The sequence below is a fragment of the Triticum urartu genome, chromosome 1 (genome assembly GCF_003073215.2).
Source record: "Triticum urartu cultivar G1812 chromosome 1, Tu2.1, whole genome shotgun sequence".
Classification (NCBI taxonomy): domain Eukaryota; kingdom Viridiplantae; phylum Streptophyta; class Magnoliopsida; order Poales; family Poaceae; genus Triticum; species Triticum urartu.
Window position 1 is genome coordinate 423330709 of NC_053022.1, and position 26738 is coordinate 423357446.

At 49.5% G+C, this 26738-nt stretch overlaps 1 pseudogene; it reads right to left on the reverse strand.

Moving 5' to 3' along the window:
• The window catches only part of LOC125532891, a 60722-nt pseudogene that overhangs the window by 25288 nt on the left and 8696 nt on the right, over positions 1–26738 (reverse strand).

The window sequence follows — 26738 nt, forward strand, 5'->3', positions numbered from 1 at the left end:
TTATCTTTTTAAAGATTTCAAATGGACTAACACATACGATGTATATAGACATATTTTAGAGTGCAGATTCACTCATTTTGATTCGTATGTAGTCACTTGTTGAAATCTCTAGAAAGACAAATATTTAGGAACAAGGGGAGGGGGTATGAGTTAGCACAAAATTGTAATATTAAGAAAATCAATTAGAATTTCAATGGTAGTATTCTTTCTCCATTCTTTATGGAATACTCCCTCTCTCCCTCCCGTTTTAAAGGCCCTCTCAAAATTTTCAGATTTCGATTGTATTATTCCCACTTTGAGTCTCATTCAACAGAAGTAATTTGAGTCACACATCAAATTTAATCCATGGAGATGAGAGTGAGTGAATTATAGGTCATGCATGCACTCTAAGGAGTTGTATATGAAGTTGATAGGATGCCACTTGCAATCTTAAGGAATTGTCTTGCCTCGGTCCTACGCACAAAATAAGTTTTGAGTGGATGTGTAGATTCTCCAAAAATAAACGAAATGAATAGTATTCATGCGAAATTCCCGTACGTGTTTCATACAAACCGAATGCATGTATATGAAATTTTCCTCTGAAATCTTTGTTCCTATGTTTTTCCTGTAAAAGTCATTCAAACTGAATGTTATTTTGCATGCACCACACACTGCCCTTAGTAGGAGTAAGTTCCACAGTAAAACCAGATCAAAGTCAGCAAATTTGCTTATGTGACAATGATTTAATAAGAAGAGAGATGATTTGAGTAACATAGCTAGTTACTTATACTATGAGTAACATCAGACATACCAAAACAAGATGAGTCTAGAAGATAATAAATAAAGTGTCGTATGAAACTACACATATGTTACTCCCCATTATAGAGATAGTAACATAGACTACTAACTATGAGTAACATCACACATACCAAAACAAGATGAGTCTATAAGATAATAAATAAAGTGTTGTATGACACTACATATATGTTATTCCCCACTATAAAGGTAGTAACATAGACTACTAACATATGTATGTCACTAGTCTAAGTTACTTCCCTGTATCAAAGATACGGGCAGACATGGAAAAAATAAGGGGTTAGTTTGGATTAATAGGGGATGGACACGCTTTCCATCCGTGACAAACTGACCGCAGCTTTAGCATTTTGAATGAGCCCCTTTAAACATAAAGGGAGGGAGTATGATTCATAATTTATTAGGTCAACGTTAAACTAAAAACTCAAGGGGCTTACATTCTGGCCACAAGTCAGTTGTTTTCGTTTCAGTCACTTAATGAACTTCGTCTAAAAGAGTGTTAACCTGGAAAATATCGAGAAAACTTTTGGCCAGGCTGACATGGCAACATGTGAGGGGAGAGGAAGCCCATGCGTGATGTAGCCTTGTCCATTAACTTAATGCAACTTTTTGTCAGGATTATCTTCAGATAGTCGCTTCCTTATCATACTATACCTGAACAGATATCACGCCGGCCTTCTTGGCAGGCACCAGTTTCTCGGCGCTCTCGTCCGGCAGAGCGAGCCGCACCTCCTGCAGCTGGGTTCCGTCAGCGGTAGCTTCCACGAAGTCCACGCCGCGGCCGCTGCACAGCAGCTCCGGTTCCCCTGCAGCGTTGGCCACGACCTCCCCGGCTAGCGGGTAGTAGGCCACCAACACCAACACCCGTTGCCTATTGCTTATTGCCTATTTCCAACTGGATGGTGCATGGTAGGGTACTATTTAAAGAATGGAGGATTGTATTACCTATCCGTATATCCAAGACTATACACAATGTGCACTGGTGGAGGACTCCGGTGGGCAAGGGGTGGCGGCCGCCACACCTTAATTGGGTGCAAGATATTTTTTATACGTATGCCTATACTGCTCTCGACTGCTGGCTACGCTCGCTCTAGTCGAAAATCGCTAACACAGAGAAAGGAGAAAGAATCCCGTTCACTAAACAGAGAAAATGGGCCTGAGAGGCAGTTGGGCCACGAACCAGCGAGCGCTCAACACACACCAGAAGAGGTTGATATTTGGCGCCATTCTTTGTTTGAATGCAGGATGGCGCGTTGTGTGTGGGCGCTCGGAGATGAGGAGATTCTTGAGCACGTGATATCCAACAAAAGTGATGATGCAAGACTCTGGTTGTTCTGGTTGTTTGACACGGTGAATCAACATGACCTCGCGAGAGTTTTGATCACCATGTGGGCAATATGGTAGGCTTGACGGAGAGCGATACATGATGATGAGTATCAAAGTCCCATGTCAACGATGTGCTTTGTAAACCGATACTTGCAGGACTTAGAAATTGCCACCACAAGGACATCGACGAGACAGCCACATGCTGCGAAGCCAAGAACTCAAACATGGATCCCACCCGAGGGAAACACGGCGAAAATTAATGCTGATGGTGCTATTTCCTGCCAGGGTACGACGGGAGCTGCAGCCGCTGTTTGCAGGGATCAACATGGCAATTACCTTGGAGCATCTGCGGTGGTATTTGATGGGTTGGTTGACGCTCCATGCCTGGAAGCTCAAGCATGCAATGAGGCTCTTGCCCTAGCGCAAGACTTGATTCTGACACATGCAATAATAGCGTCTGATTGCATCCAGGTTATACAAGACATCAACGGAGCTTCGAGTTCTTCTTCTTATGCTTTAGTTTTGAATGAAATTAGAGATAGAGCTACAGATTTTGTTAGCATTACTTTTCGGTTTGAGAACAGGGAGGCAAACTTTGAAGCACATGCCTTGGCAAAGGCGGCTTTGTCACTCCCTGCTGGGCGCCACCTGTGGCTAGGGAACCCACCAGACATTATTTGTATTCCTTCTGTGATTGTTGAATAAATCCCTAGTTCACCTAAAAAAAAAACCACGAGGCACACGCACAGGTTTGCCTCGAAAAAAAAAACGCACACACACAGACACACGACGCACATGCCCCACTCGGTCACACCCAATTCCAAACCTACAGCGCGGCGGCAACAAGCCAACACGACGCAGAGCGGTCACCGGCGCACGACGGGGCGGTCGAGGACGGCTGGGGCGCTGGGAGTGGCGGGTGAGGGAGTGGCCTAAGCGGACGGCAACACCGAGCCCTCGTTCACAGCCAGCAGGGCGCAGTGTAGAGTTGTGTTGTCCCCAGAAGAAGATGGAGAGGAAAGGCAAGGGGCCAGTAAAGCCAATGGAAAATGACAGAGGCATAGGTATGTTTCTCTGAATTTTAACAGCTCGTATTGTGGAATTGTAGTTATTTAGTGAAAATTTTATGTTGATCTGAGAATCACATAAAAATAGGAGTAGCGTGTATATATTGACTCTTCTAGTTTTGCATCAAAAAAATTCTTTCCTGTTGAAGTATAAGTGAATTGTTCACCTTTCCTCATCAGCTTAAGCTTTTGAGTTGAACTGGTTGGTGCATGCAACACAATATGGTATCAGAGCCAGAGATCTTGAGTTCGAATCCTGGCAGGCGCGTTAATTAAAATAATTACAGCCCACTCTAATATCCACGTATGCGGCCTGAGGGAGCCTGCACGTGAGGGGAAGTGTTGAAGTATAAGTGAATTGTCCACCTTTCCTCATGAGCTTAAGCTTTTGAGTTGAACTGGTTGGTGCATGCAACTCAATATTTCCTTAAAACTTTGCCACACCTTAATTTTCTTTCGTCCTCTGCCTTTGACAATGTGTATATGCTTAGGATGATTAGCAAACACTCGATGGTGGCATACATGTCGTTGGTGTTTGGGGGAGTGAGCCTAGCTCAATTGGTTGGGGGAGTGGATGTACAAACCCAACACCTGGTTCAAATTCACACGGAGGCGAATTTAGGTTAATATTTAATCTTGAGGACTAGGCTTTTCTCGTACTCATGCATTTATCATTGAGGATTAGGCTCGGTGCGTAACCGAGATTATAAATCCTAGTACTCATACTTAAAAGGCCGTATGCATCCCTAGCTGGTGCAGAGGCCGGGGAAGTGAAATTCTCCCCCAATTTCAAGATCTTGGGCCTGTCAGGCACCCGGTGTCATGGTTCTAGCTCTGACAGTGATGTAGGGCGGTATGTATGGAGAGGCTAGATCTCAGCTATTGGGAAGTTGTAAACACACCAAGATGTATGAGTTCAGGCCCTTCGCGGAGGAAGTAACAACCCTACGTCTCGGTGCCCGGAGGCGGTCGATTGGATTACTGGCGTGTGAATAACAGAGGTGCGAACCCTTCATACTGAGGAGGGGGGTGGCTTATATAGAGTTCGTCGGGCCCCTCCTGCCCTCAGTAGTGCAGGGTTTAAGGTACATTTAAGGTTGGGCGTTACTGGTAACGCCCCTAATAAAGTGTGATGATGGCCATAAAGACTACTTAATAGCCGACCGTTCGCCTGCGGAGTGACTTGAGGTCTCCTGGCAGTCGAGTGGTTGGCTTCATGGTCGAGTGTCTTGAACCCGTCGAGTGGGATACCTTCAAGTCGATTGAAAGGTGACTTCTCCTTGGGATGTCCCAGGGTAGGGCTCTTTGGACAGGCCCGTGCCCCTACCCTAGGTACATGGCTTCATCATTAGCCCCCAAATGGATCGAGGTTAGAGTGGGGAAAGAGTTGGAGATCTTTCCGACCGGTTCTTCGGGCTATGCGAGCACCTCGTTTTGGGCCAACCATCACGGATGACGTCATCAACCTCTTTCAGTCGCCTTGATCCATTCCAGGCCTTTCGTCGAGTGAATTTCTTTATGTGTGACATAACGAGTGTCGGCGCGAGCGGGGTCCTCTATTTTAGCAAGTTGTTCTGTGGCCCGCGGGTGTCGCGGGATTCAGATTTCGGGAAGCGCGCGGGGCGGGAGTGGCCGCAGTAATAGGAAGCGATAAAGTGGAAGCTCCTCGATCCTCGCGTCGCCTTTTTCGCCACGTACTGCGCGCGCGTCTGTTGCGGGATTTGACTGGATAGCCTGGGCCTACCAGTCAGCCACTCGAAAGCGGCCCCTTATAAGTTGCCGGCTCGGGGTTTCCAAACAGTGCGCTTGCTTCTTCCTCCCTCCCTTCGCGAGTTCCTCCGCCACCTCCGTCCTCACCCTAGCGCCGCGGGTCCGTGCAAGGTTTGCCGACGACGATGGCGAAGGACAAGACATCTGCCCTGGAGCGCGCGAAGAAGGCGGCGGCGCAGGGGAAAGGGAAGAGGTCCGCTCGGGGCGGATCCTCCTCAAGGTCTGCTCTGCCCCGAGGCTGGATCCAAGGAGATTGGATGCCGTCGGTGATCCGGCAAGAAGATCTCAACGACATGGTCGAGGGGGGGGGGGGGGTCATTCCCCACGAAGCCGCGCGTCTCCCGGGGAGAGAGATCGAACCTCAGCCCCGCGACGGTGAGTGCGTGCTCTTAGCCACCCATGTCGACCGCGGGTTTTCTCTGCCGCCCCATCCTTTTTTCCGGAGCTTCCTAAACTTCTTCGGAGCGCAGCTTCACCACTTCACTCCCAACTCCATCGTATACCTCGCTGCTTTCATTTCTATGTGTGAGGGTTTCTTGGGTCACCGCCCCCATTGGGGTATCTTCAAGCACATCTTTACCTGCCGTTCTCAATCGGTTAAGAAGGCCAAGTCGAGTGATGAAAGGACGCAGGTGATCCAGCTGTGTGGGGGCCTGGCGATCCAGACGAGGGGAAAGAGTTGTTTTCCATCTATCACTTTCCCGGAGTCGGTCCGTGGCTGGCAGGCGACCTGGTTCTACTGTCAAGACCAGGCGACCCCAGGACAGTCGACTGGTCTCCCCCCTTTCTCACTCGACCGAGCTGAAAAGCCTGCTTCTCTGAAAGTGGCGCCGGAGGAAAGGGCCCAAGTCAAAGTGCTGGCCGGTCGAGTGGTTGAGCTTGTCCGTGAGGGCGTGACGGGTATGGATTTGCTGGAGGTCTTCCTCCGGAGGCGCATCCAACCGCTCCAGGCTCGTGACCACCCGATGTGGCTGTACTCGGGTCTCGACGACACCACTCGGATCCACCCGGAGGAGGTCACCGATGAGATGCTGGAGGGGTGGCTGTCGAGCATCACAGGAAACAAGGACAACCCCCGAGGAGCCAGGAGGGTAATTCCACTCGACAACTCGTACGACGTGGACCAGGTATGTCTTTATGCTCCTGACTGAGATCTTGTTTTTCTTTATTGGTCTTCTTTGAGTTGGTCGATTGACCTTTGTCTTGTTTGTTGTTTTTCAGGCGACTACTGAGATGTACTCGACGCCCAATGGGGCACAGGGGCCAACTGAGGAAGGGGAGGCGAGCGGAGGTGAGAGCGGGGATGATCCAGGCGAGTGGGAGTCCGACGGTGAAGGAGAGGGAGGCGACGACGTCGACTCCAGCGAAGAGGAGGAGGAGGAGGTTGAACCCCCCCGCCCGGAGGGGCGATCCAAGCTCATACACGATCCAACGCGGGAGCGTGGTAGTGCGACTGCTCCTGTTGGGCAGTCGTCGAAACACCCTCGGACCTCTTCTCCTACGCCGACTGAAAAGGCTCCCAAGCACCCGTGCGCAGCGCCGTCCAAGCCGCCCAAGGCTCTGCCCAAGATGAAGATGGCCGTCCCCACCATTTCTGGGTAATAATAAAAATTGTTTTTCCTTTGTCGACCGTGGACGGATCCTTGGTCGATCCATTGAGCCAACCGACTGACTTTCGAGGCTTGCAGCGCTGCTACTTTTGAGATCTCCTCCAAGGACGATGACCAAGAGATGGAGGATGCTGTTACCTCCAACCCTGGTACGATTACTGACGTTCCGCTTTGAGTCGACTAAACATTTATTGCAACCCTGGTCGATTGAATGTTTCCTTTGTAGCCCCTCCTCATGTTATCGACCTCCCGGATGACGACGACAACGGTCCGTTGAGAGTGAGGAGGCACAAGAGGGCGTCGGCTGACAAGACCTCCCAATCCGCTCCGGCGTCCGAGGCCGTAGCTCGGGATGGTGGTGACACCACTCGGGCTTCTGTGACCTTCGCCGTTCCTCTGGCGAGCGCGCGGCCCTCGTCGTCGACTGCGGATCCGTCTTCGCTTTTTGCCGCATACCCCGTCCCTGAGGACCAAGCGGCTGCTGCAAAAGAGGCTATACGTCAGGCGGGGATCATGATGGAGCAAGTGAAGTTGGCTCGGGAGGCCAACCAAGCAGCTTATGACACGAGCTCGGCTCTTCAGAGCAACGTCCAGGTCAGTCGACTCAATGTTTGGTCTGTTATGATATGCTGTTTAAAGAATCTCTTTTCCGAAGATCTTTGTATCTGTACACCCACTGGGTGTGTCTGCCAATCCTTGGACGAGTGGGGGCACGCTAAGTGCACCCACTGGGTGTAGTCCCCGAGACTACGGTGGACTGCGGGCAGTCGACTGTAGTCTTTGTATTGTGTTGCTGTAGCTGTATTTCTTCACTCGGTCTGGTCGGGCTATGTCGAATGGGACTGTATCCAGTCGACTGTGGGCAGTCGACTTCTTCTCTGTTTTTTAACAGTGGGGGCACGCTGAGTGCACCCACTGGGTGTAGCCCCCGAGACTACTGCCGAATGTTCTTGATTCGGCTGTAGTCTTAGAAACGTCATCATTGTCTCTTGGTTGCTCGGAAGCAACTTGTCTTGGACGTCTGTCGACTGATTTTTCTTTTTACAGAAATCTTGCGAACTTGTAGCTCGCTATACTAAGTTGGAGAATCAGCAGATCCAGCTCAACCTTAACTTGAAGCTTGCCCAGGAGAATTTGAAGAAGGCGCAAGAAGAAGCAAAAGGTATGGCTGGTGAGGTTCTCCATTCTTAACGGGTGGCTTTTTTTGTCCATTCTTGATGTTGGTTCCACTCGACGCGCCGCAGATAAACTGGAGGAAACTCTGAAGAAGAAGGATCGAGATCTTGCAGAGGCACAGAAGGAGGTCTCGAGCAAAACGAAGCTCGCAGAAGAGAAACTGGCTTCGGTCGGAGCTCTTGAACAAGAGAACTCCAGACTGAAAGCTGCTCTCGAGGCAGCTAATCGAGATTCTAGTCGACTGAAGAAAGAAAAGATGGCTCTACACGACAAGGCGGGTGAGCTGGCGGGGAAGGTAAAAGATCTGGAGGCTTATCTCGGTGGACTCGCCAAGAAGCTGTTTGTCATGCTCGAAGGTAATTATTCCAACCCGGCTGTCTTGTAGTTACCGAGCCCACGTACGGCCACTGTCTTATTCTTGAATCGCGTTTGCAGAATTCTGCCAGAGCTTCGAAGAGGAAACCAGTCGAGTGGATCCAGGCTTGGACCCCGCCAATTCTCTCGTGAAGGACGAGGCTGCTATGAACGTGCTCCGGCTGGAGTCTCGTGTTACCAGCGTTGTTGATTATCTTGCTCGGCTGAAGGTTGCGATGTCGCGGATCGACACATCACTCTGGCCCGGAACGACACTTCAGAACGACCTTGAGTCCCTGATGGTCCGACTGAATGAAGTCCCGGGTTGAGTGGCGGAATGGAAGAAATCTTCTGCTAGATGTGGTGCCGATGTCGCCCTGTCTCTGGTCCGCGTCCATTGCAAGGAGGCGCGAGAAGAAAAGCTGGCCGCCATCCAAGTTGCCAATACAAGGAAGCACAACTTTCAGGACTCCATGAAGACTTTTATTGCTGCTGCCACTCGAATCGCAGACGGGATCGACTTGGACGAGTTCGTCGCCCCTTCCAGTCCTCCTCCTGAGGAATGAAAAACTTTCATGCTTCACTTTAAATTTGCCTCGGAATGCCGAGTGGATTTGTAACCGTTAAACTCCGCCGAGCCGAGGGCTCGAGTACTTTGATCTGAGGTCTGGGACCTTTTAGGCTTTATCTGATCTTGATTTCTCGTTGAATATCTTCATGGTTTGATTCGTCGAGTGGAACTTGATCTTCACTTGGAATAACCTTGTATTTGCGGCGCCGCTTCGAAGGAGGAGGTAGCAGTCGACTCGCGGATTGGGTTGTGTCTTGTACTTAAGCGAGCACTGGGCTGCAGCTAAGCCTCAGAGTGAGAGGTTTGCTCTCCACTCAGTAGGATTTTTAAACACTTAGGCGAGCACTGGGCTGCAGGGGAGGTTTGCTCTCCACTCGGTAGGATTTAATACACTTAGGCGAGTACTGGTTGGACTGCAGCTAAGCCCCCGAGTGGGAGGTTTGCTCTCCACTCGGTAGGATTTATATACTTAGGCGAGCACTGGGCTGCAGGCTAAGCCTCCGAGTGGGAGGTTTGCTCTCCACTCGGTAGGATTTTTCAAACACTTAGGCGAGCACTGGGCTGCAGCTAAGCCCCCGAGTGGGAGGTTTGCTCTCCACTCGGTAGGATTTTTAAACTTAGGCGAGCACTGGGCTGCAGCTAAGCCCCCGAGTGGGAGTTGCTCTCCACTCGGTAGGATTTTTAAACTTAGGCGAGTGCCTGACTGCAGCTAAGTCTCTAGTGGAGAACTTAGGCGAGTAGACTGCAGCTAAGCCCCCGAGTGGGAGGATTGCTCTCCACTCGGTAGGATTTTTTCAAACTTAGGCGAGTGCTGACTGCAGCTAAGTCTCTAAGTGGAGAACTTAGGCGAGTACTGGACTGCAGCTAAGCCCCCGAGTGGGAGGATTGCTCTCCACTCGGTAGGATTTTTTCAAACTTAGGCGAGTGCCTGACTGCAGCTAAGTCCTAAGTGAGAGAACTTAGGCGAGTACTGGACTGCAGCTAAGCCCCCGAGTGGGAGGATTGCTCTCCACTCGGTAGGATTTTTTCAAACTTAGGCGAGTGCCTGACTGCAGCTAAGCTCTCTAAGTGAGAGAACTTAGGCGAGTACTGGACTGCAGCTAAGCCCCCGAGTGGGAGGACGAGTGGGAGGATTGCTCTCCACTCGGTAGGATTTTTTCAAACTTAGGCGAAACGGATTCGCAGCTAAGTCACCCACTGGGGGATTTCGTATGCAAACAAGGGTGACAGCAATTATTGGGACGCTCTTGTCTTTGGTAAAAATAATTTTTTATTACATTTCGCCCAAGGGAGAACTCAAGTGTAAAAGGGGCGGAGCAGTTCCGCATTCCAAGCTCGTGGCTCGTCGATCTGGTGATCAACATTGTAGAGGTGATATGCTCCATTGTGGAGGACTCTGGTGACGATGAAGGGGCCTTCCCAGGTAGGAGCAAGTTTGTGTGGTTTCTGTTGATCCACTCGGAGGATCAAATCTCCTTCCTGGAAGGCTCGGCTCTTCACATTTCTGGCATGGAATCGACGCAAGTCTTGCTGATAGATGGTCGACCTGATCATGTCCATTTCCCTCTCCTCTTCTAGGAGGTCGACTGCGTCTTGCCGGGCTTGCTCTGCTTCGTCTTCGTTATAAAGCTTGACTCTGGGGGCGTTGTGAAGTAGATCACTCGGCAGGACGACTTCAGCTCCGTAAACCAGAAAAAATGGTGTTCTTCCGGTCGATCGGTTCGGGGTGGTCCTCAGCCCCCACAAAACCGACGGAAGTTCGTCGACCCAAGCGCCTGCTGCGTGCTTGAGATCACGCATCAATCGAGGCTTCAATCCTTTGAGAATCAGACCATTTGCTCTTTCAGCTTGTCCATTCGACTAAGGATGCGCGACCGACGCGTAGTCGACTCGCGTGCCTTGAGAGGCGCAAAAAGCTCTGAACTTGTCTGAATCGAAGTTTGACCCATTGTCGGTGATGATGCTATGCGGGACCCCATATCTGAACGTTAGCCCTCTGACGAAACTGATAGCAGTGCAAGCATCGAGATTCTTGATAGGCTTGGCTCCAATCCATTTGGTGAACTTGTCGACTGCCACAAGCACATGCGTGAATCCGCTCCTGCCTGTTCTCAGTGGACCGACCATGTCCAGTCCCCAGACAGCAAAGGGCCAGACGAGTGGAATGGTCTTCAGGGCTGATGCAGGCTTGTGTGACATGTTCGAGTAGAACTGGCAACCTCCACACTTGTCGACAATCTCTTTTGCCATCTCATTTGCTCTTGGCCAGTAAAATCCTGCTCGGTATGCTTTAGCCACAATGGTCCGAGAGGACGCATGGTGACCACAGGTCCCCGAGTGGATATCATTAAGGATCATCTGACCCTCTTCTGGTGTTATGCATTTCTGACCGATTCCAGTCGCGCTTTCCCTATACAACTGTCCCTTTATGACTGTGAAGGCCTTGGATCGGCGGACGATCTGTCGAGCCTCTTCCTCGTCCTTCGGGAGTTCTTTCCTCAAGATATACACGATGTATGGTACCATCCAGTCGGGAGTGATAGCCAAGACCTCCATGACTAGGTCGACCACAGCAGGAATTTTGACTTCAGTCGAATCTGTGGCACTTTTCGGTTGCGGGGCTTCTTCTGCGAAGGGATCCTCCTGGACTGACGGCGAGCGGATGTGCTCCAAAAACACATTGCTGGGAATGGCTTCTCTCTTGGAGCCTATCTTTGCCAGATCATCTGCTGCTTGATTTTTCAGTCGGGGGATGTGATGAAGCTCTAACCCCTCGAATTTCTTTTCTAGCTTTCTTACTGCGTTGCAATAGCCAGTCATAGCTGGGCTTCTGACGTCCCACTCCTTCATCACCTGATTAACCACCAAATCTGAGTCGCCGTAGACCATGAGGCGCCGGACGCCGAGTGAAATGGTCATGCGCAACCCGTACAAGAGTGCTTCATATTCTGCTTCATTGTTGGAGGAATCGAAGTGAATCTGGAGAACATATCTGAGCTTATCTCCTCGGGGGGAGACCAATACTACCCCAGCACCGGAACCATTCAGCATCTTAGATCCATCGAAGAACATGGTCCAGTGCTCCGAGTGAACTTGAGTCGGAAGTTGCTGTTCAATCCACTCGGCGACGAAATCTGCAATTGCTCGGGACTTGATAGCCTTCTTTTCTTCAAACTTGATATCTAGGGGAAGGAGTTCAATCGCCCACTTAGCCACTCGACCAGTTGCATCTCTGTTGTGCAAAATCTCTGATAGTGGAGCGTCGCTGACGACTGTAATGGAATGGTCAGAGAAGTAGTGTGCAACCTTCTTCGTGGTCATGTAGATCCCATATACAAGCTTCTGGTAATGGGGATATCTTTGCTTCGAAGGGGTCAAAACTTCAGACACATAATATACTGGGCGCTGAACTCTGAAGGCTTTTCCTTCTTCTTCCCGCTCGACCGTGAGTACTGTACTGACAACTTGTCCCGTGGCCGCAATGTACAGCAGCAGAGGCTCTTTACTGATTGGGCAGCAAGCACCGGCTGGGTGGAGAGCAGAGCTTTGAGCTCTGCAAACGCTGCGTCAGCTTCTGGAGTCCACTCGAACTTGTCAGACTTCTTCATCAGTCGGTAGAGAGGCAATGCCTTTTCACCGAGACGAGAAATGAATCGACTTAGAGCGGCCAAGCAACCTGTGAGCTTCTTCATCCGGAGTATGGTGCCAACTTTCTCAGGATTGGCATCGATTCCTCGTTCGGAAACGAGAAAACCGAGTAACTTCCCACCTGGAACTCCGAATGTGCACTTTGATGGATTGAGCTTGATATCGTATCCCCTGAGGTTAGCAAAGGTTTCAGCAAGGTCAATCAGTAGGTCGGAACCTTTCCGTGACTTAACCACAATATCATCCATGTATGCTTCTACGTTCCGACTGATCTGAGTGAACAAACACTTCTGAATCATCCTCATGAACATGGCTCCAGCATTCTTGAGGCCGAAGGGCATGGTGACATAACAGAAGCACCCAAATGGGGTGATGAAAGCCGTTTTGATCTCGTCGGGTCCATACAGACGGATCTGATGGTACCCTGAATAAGCATCTAGGAAAGACAAACGCTCACACCCCGCGGTCGAGTCCACTACCTGGTCGATGCGGGGGAGAGGGAAATGATCTTTCGGGCAGGCCCGATTGATGTGTTTAAAGTCAATGCACATGCGAAGTGACTTGTCCTTCTTGGGGACCATGACAACATTGGCGAGCCACTCGGAGTGGTAAATCTCTCAGATGAACTCTGCTGCTAAGAGCCGAGCCACCTCCTCGCCAATAGCTTTCCTCTTCTGGACGGCGGACCGTCGAAGATGTTCTTTCACGGGCTTGAACTTCGGGTCGACTCGTAGACGGTGCTCAGCCAGCCCCCTGGGAACTCCAGGCATGTCAGAAGGCTTCCATGCGAAGACGTCCCAGTTCTCACGGAGGAACTGGATGAGCGCTTCTTCCTATTTGGAGTCGAGCATTGTTGAGATGTGAGTCAGAGCAGCGTCGGGGTCGGTCGGGTGAATGTGAGCTGTCTTAGTTTCACTGGACGACTGAAAAGCAGATTCTGAAGCAGGCTTCTTGGCTCGTAGCAATTCACTCGGGTCAGCAGTCTTCTGGTACTCTTGTAGCTCAACAACTGCCATCTGAGCGTCAGCAATCTTCGATCCTTTCTGAAAACACTCCTCTGCTTTCTTCCGATTGCCGGTAACGGTGATCACACCTCTGGGGCCGGGCATCTTCAACTTGAGATACACGTAGCACGGTCGAGCCATGAAGCGTGCATAAGCTGGCCGGCCCAGAATAGCATGATAAGCACTTTGGAATTCCACAACCTCAAACGTCAACTTTTCCTTGCGGTAATTCTTTGAATCACCGAAAACCATGTCGAGAGCAATCTGGCCGAGTGACTCGGCTTTCTTTCCAGGAATGACTCCATGGAAGCTCATGTTGCTGGCGCTGATCCTGGACATCGCAATGCCCATCCCTTTCAATGTTTCGGCATACAATATGTTCAGGCCACTACCACCATCCATCAGGACTTTGGTCAGTCGAGTGCCTTCGACAACTGGGTCGACCACCAAAGCTTGCCTCCCAGGGGTGGCAATGTGCGTAGGGTGATCGGACTGGTCGAATGTGATGGCAGTCTGGGACCACTTCAGATAACTGGGTGTTGCCGGAGCAACCATATTCACCTCACGGTTAATGACTTTCAGTCAACTCTTGCTTTCGACATCAGCAAAAATCATCAGGGTGGAATTGATTTGGGGGTATCCATCGTCGCTATCCTCCTTGTCCTCAACTCTGTCCGACTCTTTTTCCTTATCTTTGGGCTGTTTGCCCTGAAACTGCTGGATCAGGAGCCGGCACTGTCGAGTGGTATGCTTTGGGTAAATAAAATTACCCTCTTCATCTTTCTTGGTGTGGATGTGACATGGCAGATCCAAAACATCATTTCCATCTTGATCCTTTACTTTCTTGGGCTTCCAGGGGCCTTTGGGTTTTCCCTTGAAATTTCCCTGGGTTACGGCCAGGGCCTCCCCAGGGGCGGCTGGCTCGGCCTTCCGCTTCTGCTTCCGACTGGAATTGCCTCCGGTTTCCTGGGCGACTGCTTTCTGCTTGCCACTCCGGAGTCGATCTTCATCTTCTCCGTTAGCGTATTTGGTGGCAATTTCCATCATCCGATTCAGGGACATTTCTCCGGTCCGACCGAACTTCAGGTTCAACTCTCTGTTCTTGACGCCTTCTTTAAAGGCACAAACTGCTTGGTGATCCGGTACGTTCTCAACTGTGTGATGCAAAGTGATCCACCTCTGAATGTAATCCCTCAGAGTTTCACTCGGCTTCTGCACGCAAGACCGCAATTCTGTAAGGCCTACGGGTCGCTTTCATGTTCCCTCAAAGGTTGTGACAAACACTCGAGAGAGATCCTCCCAAGTGTAGATGCTGCTGGGTGCTAACTGATTCAGCCACGCTCTGGCCGAGCCCTCTAACAGGAGAGGCAAATGCTTCATGGCCACCTCATCATTGCCACCGCCAATCTGTACAGCCACTCGGTAATCTTCGAGCCAAGTGTCAGGCTTAGACTCACCGGTGAACTTGCTGACTCCAGTCGCCAACCGAAAGTTGGGAGGAATCACTGCGGCCCTGATGGCTCGACTGAAACACTCTGGACCTGAAACGCGTACTCTGCTGCTGGCGGGCGCATCCCTGTTCTGGCCTTCCCGATGAGCCCTGTTCCTGTCAACCAAACCTTGAACGAGGACAGATCTCGCGTCAAAGCCTGGGTCCCTGGGGTCGACTAGAATCCTCTGCCCAACGCTATGAGGGCGTCTGTCATCTCGATGTCGAGGCGCATATGACCCACTCCTCGGGGGAGGGGTTGGCACTCGACGTCGATCATCACAATCGGATCGGTGATCATACTGCTCGTTCCTCCTGTACTGATCATGCCGGTCACCACGTCCCTCACGCCTCGGGGGCGACCTCGGGCTGTGAGCCGACTGGACTGTATCTGTTGCAACGGATCGACTGTGGATCCTATTCCGCGACTGAGAAACAACGGAATTCTGGTTTCCCGCCGCCCGGAGCAACGCTCTGATCTGTAACAAGCCCCTGCCAGCCTCCGACTGGGAGGGCTGAATCGATTCTGCTATACGGGCCGCGGCGGCCAAATTCTGAACTGGGGTTCGGTATACCTGCGTCGGCGGAAGAGCTGGCGTCGACTAGACTCGGGAGCCCGCTGACGCGCTTGCTCGTCGAGTGCTTGCTGGAGATTCTCCATTCGAGTGTGCTCGGCCAAATTAGCCAAGCACGCGTCCTCCAAGGCCCGGGCCTCGGGGGTCTCTTCGACGATAGGAGTGGGGAGTGCGTCCATGTTCCGGCGGTGAAGCTCCTCTCGCTGTAATGACGTGAGAGGTTCGGGGAGATACTCATCGTGGGGATGCGATAGGTCGCCCCCACCCGCGCCTCCATCAGCGCGAGGGAAACCGGGAGGACTGTGCGTTCCATCGACCGCCAGAATCTCAGCCGCTGGGTCGCTGCTGTCGCACTCGGATGCGGTTTCCGCGGAGCCAGTCGACAGGTCGAACAGGCCGCAGAGAGATTCGTCGGGCTCGATTGCCGCGACTTGCGGGGCGGCCGACTGGCGAGCCACAACATGCCTCACCCACCTCTGAAGTCTCGACCGACCAGAGCGCTTGTGCCGGTGGGAGACAGAGCGAGGAGACGATACGGGGGCCGACCGATACTGGGTCGACGGCTGCCGCAGGAGGACGCCACGAACGCATGCGCGGAAATGCGTCGCGCCGCGGACAGGGAGCGCGTCGATGTCGAGTGGCGCCTCCTGAAGCCAGGCGGAGTCGTCGGCGATGAACGTGAGCGCGCCGAGGCGGATCTCGCGGCCCTCCACCAAAACTCCGCACGAAACCATGATCAAAGGGATCAGAAAAATCGCAACTTCTCCAATCAGGCGCTAAGATTCCTGCCCCACGGTGGGCGCCAACTGTCGTGGTTCTAGCTCTGACAGTGATGTAGGGCGGTATGTATGGAGAGGCTAGATCTCAGCTATTGGGAAGTTGTAAACACACCAAGATGTACGAGTTCAGGCCCTTCGCGGAGGAAGTAACAGCCCTACGTCTCGGTGCCCGGAGGCAGTCGATTGGATTACTGGCGTGTGAATAACAGAGGTGCGAACCCTTCATACTGAGGAGGGGGGTGGCTTATATAGAGTTCGCCGGCCCCCTCCTGCCCTCAGTAGTGCAGGGTTTAAGGTACATTTAAGGTTGGGCGTTACTGGTAACGCCCCTAATAAAGTGTGATAATGGCCATAAAGACTACTTAATAGCCGACCGTTCACCTGCGGAGTGACTTGAGGTCTCCTGGCAGTCAAGTGGTTGGCTTCATGGTCGAGTGTCTTGAACCCGTCGAGTGGGATACCTTCAAGTCGATTGAAAGGTGACTTCTCCTAGGGATGTCCCAGGGTAGGGCTCTTTGGACAGGCCCGTGCCCCTACCCTAAGTACATGGCTTCATCACCTGGGTCGTCCCCCGCTAGGGCGACTCGGGCGGCGCCCAAACCCTTGCCATTGGGGACGCGATCTCCCTCTTCCCCTTCCTCCGCTGCCGTCGGAGGACGCCGCCGGGCTAAGCCCGGAGGCCGGCCGCGGCGGCGGTGGACTCCCTCTCTCCAGCGTCTTAGGGGTGGTGTGGGGCCCCTAAACACGTGGTGGCGCGGCTGATCCAATCTATGCGGCGTGGCGGCGATGGCTGCGGTAGGCGACGGCGTGGTGGCCTGCCCTGCCTCGGGCGGCGGCTGCAAGCGCGACGCGTCACTGTGCCGGGAAGGGCGGTAGCTACGGTCGGCGGCGGCGGCGTGGAGGGCCTGGTGGACTGTTCAGCGACGCCTCTGGTCAGATCTGATCTGGCTGGCACATTCGGCGGTGGTGGCCATCTCCTCCGTCGGAGCTGGTCGGCCTGAGGCTGGATGGTCAGATCTCGAGATCCGTCATCTACTCCCGGCTGCGAGTCGGGAAGACAGAGTTGTCGGTGAAAACCGAGCTGATGGCAGGCAATGGCGTTGTTCTGCGCCGTTACCTTGATGAAGGCATCGTCGTGTAACTTCTGTCGACCCACTTGTGCTGCTCCAGGGGAAACCCGAGGATATGGTCTTCTAGATCAGACGATGGCGGTACTGTTGTGTCGTTTCTCTCTTGGGAGCATCATTTGTGGAGCAGCGCTGGAAGACAGAGGCAGAAGGTGGAGCGGCTTCACCTTGCATGGAGTTTCGGCGGAGATGTCAAGTCATGCCTAGCCTATTGGTGCTACTTTGTGTCATGCCTGGTCGGCAGGTGCTATGAACGACAGATCCTCCAGAATTTTCGCGTCTGGATGGACGAGCGCATGGCGGTGGTACCGTTGGGCGCCATGGTGGCGTCGACGGATGGACGGACTGACAATGATGATGCAGATCTCTCTTATGAAGATGGGTCAGCGGTCCGATGATGATGACGGCTTCTAAAACGTGTGCATGTGGTGTACGCTTTAGGTTTACTGCATCGGCTATTGGTTTCGATACGTTAGATGGATGGATAGGAGACGACATCGGTTTTACATATGAGGAGTGAGAGCACTTCATACTATCAAATTTTGTAGGTGTGAGTGATGGTTTCAGATGGCTTGATATATGTTTTTGTTTGACATTTGTTGAATAATAAATAAAAATGGTTGTATGCATCTATTGATACAGAAGCCGGGAGTATATGCAGCATACAAAAAACTAGTTCTTCTCTTCTTTGGTTTTCCATTAGCATCCACCGATGCATCATGTGCAACATTCTAAGTCACAGTTAAGAGACGGATGTGGTATTGGATCGAGACGACTCTTGCATATAGATGCTCGGTGACATCACTAGAAGGATCCTAGTTAAGCATATGTTGTATAAATATAGTTTCCTCTTAATTGTTGCTGGAGAAAATTTTCATTTTTGTTAAATGTGCTCTTCACTGGTCTACCATTTCGGCAATCGGGCTGGTTCTTTGTCTCGCTTGGTTGGTGTTTCCCTTTCACTTTAGATAATAAGTCGAGTAAGAGAATAGTATGGTCATTCTACGATGCTTTGTAAGCACTAGTAGAAAACGGGCCTATTGTCTCGGTTCATAAGGATCTTTTGTCCCGGTTCCTGAACCGGGACTAAAGGGTCGTTACTAATGTCCTGTCCTTTTAGTCCCGGTTCAGTCCAGAACCGGGACAGATGGGCCTCCACGTGGTCTGTGCGCGGAGCCCAGGCAGGAGGGCCTTTGGTCCCGGTTGGTGGCACCAACCGGGACCAATAGACATCCACGCGTCAGCATTTCTGTGGCTGGGGCTTTTGTTTTTTTGTTTTTGAAAGGGGGGGGGGGTTGGGGGGTTAATTTAGGTGTTTCATATATTGTGTTAGCTAGCTAATTAATAGAGAGAAGTGTCCTCTCTTATGTCCGTTCTTGGTCGACCCTACGTACTATACATACATATAGAGAGGACTAGACACGCTAGCTAGCTAGTAAGCAAACGAAGGAAGCAGAAGATCGTCATGAACATATATGCATACAGAGAGAAGTGATATCGACCACCTCTCCTTCTCCAAGAGATTGGTCGAACAACAATTTCTCGTATATCTACCCGACATTACCGGCTACATATATACAATAATTATCTCTTACAAATATAATCTCCTAACATACGGACGCATGGTCCACATAGTATTCTCCGTCTTCAGCGATCACGTGGTCAAGAAAGAGTGCCGCCAATTCCTCTTGAATTGCCCGCATGCGAGCTGGTGCTAGGAGTTCATCCCGCATTCGAAACATCTAATTTGAAGAAGGGGGTCAATACATATATATATGAATGAATGAAACTCAACACAAATGATGGTAATAAAATAAAATTGTGAATATTGTTATTTACGCACTTCATATTGTTCGTCAGAGTAGCCCCGCTCACAGGTCGTGTGGCGGATGGACTCGCAAACGTAGTATCCATAGAAATCATTCCCTTGTTCCTACCACGACCACTTTACAAGAAATAGAGGTCAATCAAACTGATAAGCAAGAATGCCAAATGATATTGATGAAACTAGCGCTTGAATCACTAGGAGATGCGCGGAACATGCTAATATAGTACTTACTTTCGGGTGTCTAAATTCCAGTTTCTTTGGCAGTCCCAGAGCTTTTTTGGTGAATTTTCTTCAAACCCTGCCAGACAAAGAAAACAATTACTTGATATCAGAAATGAACAAAGTTGCTGATATGGTGGATAATGATCGATTTAACTTACTTCTCGAGCATTTGAGTCATGTCCGCATACTCCTGGGGATCTTTTCGTTTAGAGTCCAAGACAGTTACTACTCCCTGCTCAAGCTTAATCTCTAGGAGAATATAGTGGAACCTGCGCACGCATGCATAACTCATCAATTACATTACTATAACCTTGACTAATATATAAGGGAAACCGAATATGCACAAGACAGTAACACTCACTTGAAGTTGTAAGGAAAGAGTATTATATCTTTGTTTTCATATATTACCAACGATCGTAGCAAGTTGGCCTCGGTATCTGCGGCATGAAATTTAACCTCAGTTGCATCTATGAGATTTGTGTTAATGAACCCAATATTACCGACTTGTCTTTTCTTCAATTCGACGATCTTCAATCTGCATAATATAGTGAGGATAATTATAAATACATGCAATGAAAGAGCTGTGCTATATAGAGAGACTTAATGACAGAAGTAATACTACTTACAGACAGTAGCAGGTGACCGTTGCTTTATCGAGGGCCAATTGATTGAAAAACTGAAAGAACTCCTCAAATGGAACATGCAATAGTTCAATTCCAACAAGGTCATGCTCCTTTTTAACTCTCACATACAAAGTATTCCTCCCCCCAGACTCTCTGCAGATTTTCAAGTACCAATCATGCAATCTTCGCATCATCGTTGATAGAGATCTTTCATCTTTGACGAAAGGCTTCCCGTACTCGTATCTTTGTATCTGCACCTCCAAGAAATCATAATGTACATCGTCGGGGAGGTAATCTCCAAGATTGCTATAACCGGGCACCATCCTCGGATCATTAGCGACGATGTCGCTAGGCACCTTGAGTGGGGGGCACGATTGCTTCGCTTGTTCGCCGAGCTAGGCAATTTGTTTCCCAGCTCGTCGTTCTTTTATCCTTTGATCACTGACAGTACTTCCCGACCGCTCCGCTTCAGCAAATGCATTTCCAATAATGCTCTCATAGTTGCCTTTCGGCGGAGACTTAGGTGGTTTTGTCACGGCAGCCAGAGTGCGCTTCGCTTTCACCGGATCTACCTTCTCCTCCGGAGGTGGATGTTTCTTTGCTTTCACCCCTTCAAAGAAGTTCCTCACTTCTTCTCGCGCGATCTCGGCGTTCTCCTCCGGGGTCCTCTCGTGTGGTAACTTCTCTGGAGTCTTCAGAGAAGGACCAAATCTGTATGTCCTCCTGCCTCTGGCTGTACTGCTAGACGCCGGCAGAGCAGACGGAGCGGCTGTCTTCTTTACTTGCTTACGAGGCGGAGGAGAAGGACTACGACGCGCCGGAGCAGCCAGAGCGGCGGCGGGTCTCTTCCGCCCTTGCCGACGAGGCGGAGAAGGAGGAGGCTGGCTGCTCGGGCACGCCGGCGCAGGCGGAGAAGGAGGCGGAGTGCCGCCACGCGCCGGAGAAGGAGCTGGTCGAGTGCCCTAATCGTCACTCGTCGGAGGAGGAGGCGGTGGAGGAGGCGGAGTGCCCTGACTCGCCGGAGGAGGAGGAGGAGGCAGAGGCATCCAGTTCGGAAGGTTGATGAGCTCCTTCCGCCATAGGCATGGAGTCTTCAGAGCAGAACCCGGCCGAGTCTCCCCTTCACCGGTAGGATGGTCAAGCTGGAAGTGCTCAAATCCCTCCGTTATTTCATCCACCATCACCGTAGCATATCCTTCTGGAATCGGCCGGCAGTGAAAAGTTGCGCCGGGTTCAGTAGGAAAAACAGAGCCAACAGCCGCCTTGACCTTCATATTAATCCATTGCGTCATAAGGTGGCAATTTTGAGACTCTGTGATAGCATCCACGGGATAACTGGCAGGAGCCGTCAAGACATGCTCCGACTGAAGTAGCTCGGTGGAAGCCACGCTGCTTCTCCGCTGAGATGGCGGGGTAGCTTCGGGGGAAGCTTCGGCAGTTCGTTTGCTGCGATTTGCTTCTCGTTCCTCTATCGCTTGTACCCTAGCATGCAATGCCTGCAGTTGGGTCTGCTCCACTTTCTTTCTCCTCTCGTGGAATTTGTAACCGCCTGCGTCCGGAAACCCAGCCTTCCACAGAATGGAGTCTGGCATGCCTCGTGTCCGTCCAGGGTGCTCAGGATTCCCGAGGGCCATTGTGAGCTCGTCGTTCTCTCTGTCTGGAACAAACGTCCCTTGCTGCGCTGCTTCGATATAGTGCTTAAGCCTCTTGACTGGTATTTCCATTTGCTCGTTCGTCCAAATGCACTTCCCTGATACAGGGTCCAAGGTTCCGCTAGCCCTGAAGAACCAAGTCCGACAACAGTCTGGCCAGTTAATTGTCTCTGGTTCGATCCCGTTATCAACCAGATCATTCTCAGTCTTGGCCCACTTAGGCCGGGCTACAAGGTAGCCACCTGACCCCGTGCGATGGTGATGCTTCTTCTTCGCAGTATTTTGCTTGTTTGTCGCCGAAATCTTCTTACTCTTTTCCGATGTCTTGTGGGCCACAAATGTGGGCCAGTGATCTCTGATCTTCTCATATCTGCCCTTGAATTCTGGTGTCTCTTTTTTATCGACAAACTTATTTAGCTCTTTCTTCCACCTCCTGAATAGGTCTGCCATCCTCTTAAGAGCAAAAGACTTGATTAATTGCTCTTTAACTGGCTTCTCCGGATCATCCTCTGGCGGTAGGGTGAAATTTGACTTCAGCTCAGTCAAAAGATCATTTTTCTACATATCATTGACATAAGACACCTCAAGGTCTTCTGTAGCCGTCTTTAACCATTGCTGGATGTTGATCGGGATCTTGTCCCTAACCAGAACCCCACAATGAGCAACAAATGCGTTCTTTGTCCGGATGGGTTCAATCGGTTGGCCGTCAGGCGCAATTGCTATGATCTCAAACCTTTCATCCGAGCTCAACTTTTTCTTCGGGCCTCGTCTCTTTACCAAAGTTGTGCTCGATCCGGAGGGCTAGAAAAAAGAACAAAGACTTAATTAATATGTGTACATACCAAAACAATGAATGCATCAATTAGCTAGTCAGCACAGGCTTAACTAATATATATACCTGGCCGGACTCGGTTGGGTCACCGAAGCCGTCATCACGGTCTCCTTCTTGCACCGGCATTGGGTCACCGGAGCCGTCCTCACGGTCTCCTTCTTGCACCGGCATTGGGTCACCGGAGCCATCATAATCATAGCCAGCTGCTTCCAGACCATCGGTGTCGTTGAGAAACAACGAGCAGACGGCATCACTTCCTCGTGCGATTATGTCCCCCAACAACTCTTCTTGTACTTCGTCTCCGGCGGTGTCCATAGTTTCTACAAATATTTACAACATGGCAATTATTATTCAAACATGACAAATGGATATATTAGTGGCAAACGTAGAACTAATATTAATTAGTGGCTTCGACGCTGCTTCTCTAGGGTTTGGCCTGGCCTCGACAACGCTTCAAGGGTTTGGGGTATATCGACAACGACGACATACGTACATGGGAAAATAATATTATCGGGAAGGGGGTATATCGACCCCCCCCCCCACGTGTTGAAGTTATCGGGAGGGCGTATATCGACCCCCCCACGTGTTGAGGTTATCGGGAGTTTATATCGGCACAACATACGTACATGGGAAAATAATATTATCGGGGAGGGGGTATATCGACCCCCCCTCCCGATAACTTCAACACGAGGGGGGGGGTCGATATACCCCCTCCCTGATAATCTATCTTTTGCATATATATATATATATATATATATATAGTGTTACTATTCATCACCCAGGGTGCAGAATAAATTATTCCTCACCCGAGGTAATCTTACGATCATTTTATAATTAAATTACGTTTGGAATTCAAATAGTTACATTCTTATTGATTTGCTACGTAAAATTTGACATAAGAAAATAAAAATATAGGTCATAAGACAAGAAAATTTACAGTTTATGTGTATTTTAGACTATGTTTTTACATTTGTAATTTTACATAAAATAAAATATTTTTTACGGCGATTATATATTTTCTTACGGTCTCTTTTTGCGTCCGAAATAAGACAAAACTGACGGAACGTAAAATTACAGTGCATTGATGGTAAAATAGAGGGGGGTGAAGAATAACTATTCCTCATGCAGGGTGACGAATAGCGCGACCCTATATATATATGCACAGAGAACATATATACGTGTGGCGTCGGCGTTGAACACTACATCTACGTCCCACAAGTGACGTGGGCGTCGACGCCCGCGTCACTTGTGGGACGTGGATGTAGTGTCTGACACCGACGGCCACATGTATCTCACACTGACGATACTTGCTATTTAGGGTTTCCTCTACCGCTCGGCGACCCTCGACGACCCTCGTTCCTGATAAAAAAAGAGGAAGAAGAAGGAAAGAAAGAGGAGAAGAAAGAATAGAGGAGAGGAACTCCTCTCCTCTATTCTTTCTTCTCCTCTCTTTCCTCTCCTCTATTCTTTCTTTTGCTCTCTTATTTTCTTCTTCCTCTTCTTTTTTATCCTCTTCTTCCTCTCATGTTCGACGACCCTCGACCCCTCGGCGACCCTAGACCCCCTCTCGACCCTCGACCCCTCGGCGACCGTCGACCCCCTCTCGACCCTCGACCCCTCGGCGACCCTCGACCTCCTCTCGACCCTCGACCCCTCGGCGACCCTCGACCCCTTGACGATCCTAGAACTTTTTTTCTCCCCGATAACATTTTTTTCTTCGAGAGAGTTAGTGTTCCTGAGTGAACCGGAGGGGGACATTGGTCATATCGGATTCGTCATATTTTCTACGAATGTTCTATATACATACATCCATCGATATCATTCCATACATACATAGACATCTACATTATATATGAACAAAAAATATCAAAATTCATCATACATACATCTACAATATATATGAACAAAAATTTCATCATATCAATATTTACATATACATACACACATACATACATACACATGACTCCCCTCATTCATCATATCAAATTCATCATATCAATATTTTGCAAGGGGAAGGAAGGAAGGGGGAGGATGGGGCGGTAGCTACCTCTCCCGGTGGGATCGGGGAGGAGACGCGGGCGGCCGGCGTCGGGGGCGACGGCGACGAGGACGGGCTCGGGGTCGGCGAGGGCGACGGCGGGGCATGCTCGGCGACGAGGGCGAGGTAGGGCGCGCTCGGGGGCGGCGGACGGCAACGGCGTGGGCGGCGAACGTCGTCGGCGTGGGCTCGGGGGCAGGGCAGGGGCAACGGCGTGGGCGGCGACGGCGAGGCAGCCTGGCGGCGATGAGCTCAGCGGCGTCGGGGGGAAATGGGCGATGTAAACTGAAACTGCTAAGTGGTGGGTATATATACATGAAGCATTGGTCTCGGTTCGTGGCACGAACCGGTACCAATGCCACCTATGGTCCCGGTTCGTGCTACCAACCGGGACCAAAGGTCTCATTTCGGCAGCCCAAAGGGCGGGAAGCAGAGGCCATTGGTCCCGGTTCGTCGCACGAACCGGGACCATAGGTAGGCATTCATACCGGTTTGTGCCACGAACCGGTACGAATGCCCCCCTATGGTCCCGGTTCGTGCGTCTAACCGGGACCAATGGCCTGCGCCGCGGTGCGGTGCGGTGGGATTTTTAGTCCCACCTCGCTAGCTGAAGAGCTCCCGCACCTGTTTATAAGCCCTGCTCTGTGTTCCCTTTTGAACTCCTCTGAACTACAGGCTTACGGGCCTAATGGGACACTGCAATGCTTGTGGGCCTACTGGGCCTGCTGCGGGGCTGAATCCTGGCCCATGGTTGGGTTTCTAGTCGTATTCAGGCCGTGCTGGCCCAGTAGGTGGCATTTTTTTGCTATTTATTTTTTCATTTCTACTTAGAACTAAATACTTATAGTTTTTTAGTGATTTCTTTTTTCTTTTAGGTCACAAAAATTATAAACTTTCTGTTAGCGCCATTAGTTTTAAAATTTGAATAGTTTAAATTTGAATTTTTTAAAATTTGTGTGAATCACTAGTTTATGAATAACTTTACTATAAAAATTGATTTTTGAGTCATTATTTTTGCTGCTATTTAATATTACTGTGTTTTATCATTATACTCAATTTGGTAATTTTAGTTAGTCATAACAAATATTATAGGCATTTTTTTCTTTTTTTCTATTTATTTTTTCATTTCTACTTAGAACTAAATATTTATAGTTTTTTAGTGATTTCTTTTTTCTTTTAGGTCACAAAAATTATGAACTTTTTGTTAGTGCCATTAGTTTTAAAATTTGAATAGTTTAAATTTGAATTTTTTCAAATTTGTGTGAATCACAAGTTTGTGATTAACTTTACTAAAAAAATGAACATAGATGCACCTATAGAGAAAATTCAACCTAAATTCATAATCAATTTCTATGAATTTGAGAGAAATTCATTATGAGAGGAGCTCAACAAGGCAGAGAGGGACGGGATTATAAACCGGTGTGGGCGCCCTTCGGTTGGCGAGGTGGAATTAAACTCTGAGTGCAACGAGGACCAACCTTTTAGTCCCGGTTTGTGGCACAAACCGGGACTAATGGTCATGGGCCAGGGGCGAGCCCTATTTTTTTCCAGTTTTTTTTGTTTTGTTTTCTGCATTATTTATTTTCTTTTGTTTTTTGCTTTATTTTTTAATTCTTTTTGCTTTTAGTTTTAGAAAAATTATAAACTTTCTGTTAGTTCCATTAGTTTTCAAATTTGAAAACACTTTTTTAGTTTTTTTTTTCTTTTTTGGTTGATTTATTTATTTTATTTTGTTTCTACTTACAACAAAATACTCATTGTTGCTATTTTTAATTTTTTTCCAGTTTTTTTTTGTTTTGTTTTCTGTATTATTTATTTTCTTTTGTTTTTTGCTTTATTTTTTAATTCTTTTTGCTTTTAGGTCAGCAAAATTATAAACTTTCTGTTAGTGCCATTAGTTTTAGAAAAAATATAAACTTTCTGTTAGTGCCATTAGTTTCCAAATTTGAATAGTTAAAATTTGAATTCTTTGAAATTTGTGTGAATCACAAGTTTGTGATTAAATTTACTAAAAAAATGAACATAGATGCACCTCTAGAGAAAATTCGATCTAAATTCATAGTTTTCAAATGAACTCTGAAAAAGTTGGCATAGCATACTCGTGTGTTACAAAGTTGGCATGGTATCACCATAATAGTTGCGGGAGAAAGTCTTCACTTTTTCTTTGCTTGTGTCATTTGCTTATTGCGCTGTAACCATGGATAATCTTCATCGTTTATTAGGATGCTTGGGTCAGCCTTGACATTGAAGGGAGG